Raw genomic sequence first — 3,460 nt, 5'->3', positions numbered from 1 at the left:
TTATTTAGATTTGGGTGAAGATTTACAGAGCAAATTCACTCTCGATACAGCAGTTCACATATACTTTGTCTCATGTCATTGACCACAATTTACCACAATGCAACAGCTCCCCTCCAATTTCCTCCCCAAGGTACCACTTCCCAGTGTCCATCCCTCCATACTCTCCTGCCCCCTAAGCTGTCTCCCTGTGCATAAGGCACTTGCAAGCTTTTAAGACTCCAGTCGCTACTCACCAAAGTAAGACATAAAACCATATTTTTGTATATCATATTGTGCCAATTGAGTTTGATGTTCTGTGTGACCCTGGTGCCCAGCCAGCAGGCCCAGCAACTCACACCCTTAAGGTGCTTGTCTGTGGCTAGGAAGTTATCCTAACTTTACCTCCTATTATGCTTAAACAGCATATGGATATTTTTATAGTACATACAAATATATATGTAGGAATGAAGTTTTTAAAAAGCCTTTCAAAACAAGGAAGCCAAATCCAAGAACTTGTCACTAGATTTCACCTATAATACCTACAGATTTGGGTGAATTTCTCTCTTCTTGAGGTCCCCAAAATATCACAAGTTTGTTAGGGCTACGAAGAAATGACTTTCTTCACTTACCTGTAAGGTTGGGAAACTTCTAAACCAGGTGTCAGGCCAGTTTTCCTGGAAGGATTTTGTAAACATTGGTGCCATCAGGCCAACCTTAGCTCCTTAAAAATGTCTGGTCATATCTGATTCTATGAGCATCATTCTCAAATATTTTATTCTAATCAAACCAATGTTTCCAATTATGTCCTTTTAACAAGGAGCACAGATTCTTATTAAGCCTATGCAAACTATTGTGTTATTGTTGGGTGCCATTGAGTTGGTGCCAACACATAGTGACCCTATGTACAATAGAACAAAAACTGTCTGGTCCTGTCCCATTCTAACAATCTTTACTATGTTTGAATCCATCCTTGCAGCCACTATGTCAATCTATCATTTTGAGGATCTTCCTTTTTTTCACTGATCCTCTACTTTACCAAGCATATCTTTCTCCATGGAATGGCCTTTTCTGACAACCTGACCAACATAGGTGAGATGAAGTCTGGCCTTTCTTGCTTCTAACGAGCATTCCAGCTGCACTTTTTCAAGGACACATCTGTTAGTTCTTCTGGCAGTCCCTGGTACTTTTAGTATTTGTCAACACCACAATTCAAAGGCATCAACTCTTCTGTCTTCTTCATTTATTTTCCAACTTTCATATGCATATAAGGCAACTGAGAATACCTTGGCTTGACTTAGGCAAACTTGGTCCTCAAAGCGACATCTTTGCATCTTAACACCTTAAAGAACTCTGTTGCAGCAGATTTGCCCAGTGCAGTATATCGTCTGCTTTCTTGACTATTGCTTACATGGGTATTGATTGTGGATCCAAGCAAAATGAAACCTCTGACAACTTCAATATTTTCTCCATTTATTATTATGCTGCTTATTGGTACAATTGTGAAATTTTTTTGTTTTCTTTACATTGAGGTGTAATCTGTACTGAAGACTGTAGTCTTTGATCTTCATCAGTGTTTCAGTCATCTTCATTTTCAGCATGCAAGATTATGTCATCTACATATTGCAGTTTGTTAATGAGTCTTTCTCCAATCCTGATGCCTGGTTCTTCTGCATATAATCCAGCTTCTCTGATTATTTGCTCAGCATACAGATTGAACAAGTACAATGAAAGGATACAACCCTGAGACACACATTTCCTGATTTTAAACCATGCAATATTTCCTTGTTCTGTTCGAACAACAGCCTCTTAGTTTATGTACAGGTTCCTCATAAGCACAATTACGGTTCTTGAATTCCCATTCTTTCCAGTGTGATCCACAATTTGTTATGATCCACACAGTTGAATGCCTTTGCATAGTCAATGAAACACAGGTAAACATCTTTCTGGTAATCTTTGCTTTCAGCCAGGATCCATCTGACATCAGCACTGATAACCCTCATTCCACATACTCTTCTGAATCTGGCTTGGATTTCTGGAAGTTCCCTGTCAATATACTGCTGCAACCATTTTTGAATTATCTTCAGCAAAATTTTACTTGCATATGATATTGTTTGAAAATTTCCACATTCTATTACATCATTTTTCTTTGGGAATGGGCAAAAACAAAATATGGATCTGTTCCAGTTAGTTAACCAGATAATTGTTTTCCAATTTTTTTTTTTTGCATAAAGAGTAAGCATCTCTGGTGTTGCATCCATTTATTGAAACATCTCAATGGGTATTCCATCAATTCTTGAAGCCCTGTTTTTCACCAATTCCTTCAGTGCAGCTTGGAGTTCTTCCTTCAATACATTGTTTCTTGATCATATGCTACCCACTGAAATAGTTGAACATTGGTACAGTGACTCTGTGTATTCCTTCTATCTTCTTTTGATGCTTCCTGCATCATTTAATATTTTGCCCGTAGAGTCCTTCAATATTGCAATTAGAGGTTTGAAATTTTCTTCAGTTTTTTCAGCTTGTAAAATGCCAAATGTGTTCTTCCCTCTGGGTTTTCTAATTCCAAGTCTTTGCACATTTCATTATAATATTTTACTTTGTCTTCTTGAGATGCCCTTTGAAATCTTCTGTTCAGCTCTTTTATTTTATCATTTCTTCTGCTAGGGGTGACCCTGCTGGCATTTGAAATACCAGTGGCACAGCCTCCAGCTTCACAGCAACACACAAGCCACCAGAGTTGGAAAAACATGGATGAGTGGTAGGTGCAAACAATATTACCATAAAAATAAGAATACTCAAGAAAATTTTTCTAATTCTGAAGGGATAAGGCAGGGTGAAAAAGACAGTTAATTTCTCTTCACAAAAGCATAGTATACTACAATGTTATGAGTTACAGAATGCTTAAAAGAAAAAGAGATTCCTTATATCCAGATAACAGAGCATTAAACTATCAGCAGCATTCCAAACAAATCTCATAATCATCCTTCATCTGTTCGTTTAGTCCTACGTACAGTGAAACCTGTGAGAGCCGGAACTCAGTGGGACTGCCGCGTTTTTCTAGGTCTCAAAAGTTTTCCCCTTTTGACAGGATGCAGGCTTACCAATTTTCTATCACTTTCTATTGTTGTTGTTGTTATGTGTCGTGGAGTCGGACCGACTCATAGCGATCCCTCCTTGGGTTTCTGAGGCAGTATCACTACAGAAGTAGATTGCCCCATCTTCCTTCCGAGGAGAGATTCAAACCCACCAGCCTTCTGGTTAGCAGTCAAGTGCCTTAGGCACTATGCTACCAGAGCTCACTTTCTATTAGTGGAAAATATTTGAGTTTTCCTTCTCTGATAGGTTTTCACTTTACACAGGTTTCTGCTTGCAGGGTTTTTGTTGTTGTTGTTGTTGTTGTTGTTACGTGCCGTGGAGTCACACCCGACTCATAGCGACCCCTCCTTGGGTTTCCGAGGCAGTATCACTACGGAAGTAGATT

Source organism: Orycteropus afer, unplaced genomic scaffold (assembly GCF_000298275.1).
Source record: "Orycteropus afer afer isolate SDZICR_OR568_19922 unplaced genomic scaffold, OryAfe1.0 scaffold00309, whole genome shotgun sequence".
NCBI lineage: Eukaryota > Metazoa > Chordata > Mammalia > Tubulidentata > Orycteropodidae > Orycteropus > Orycteropus afer.
This window is presented reverse-complemented; position numbering follows the sequence as displayed.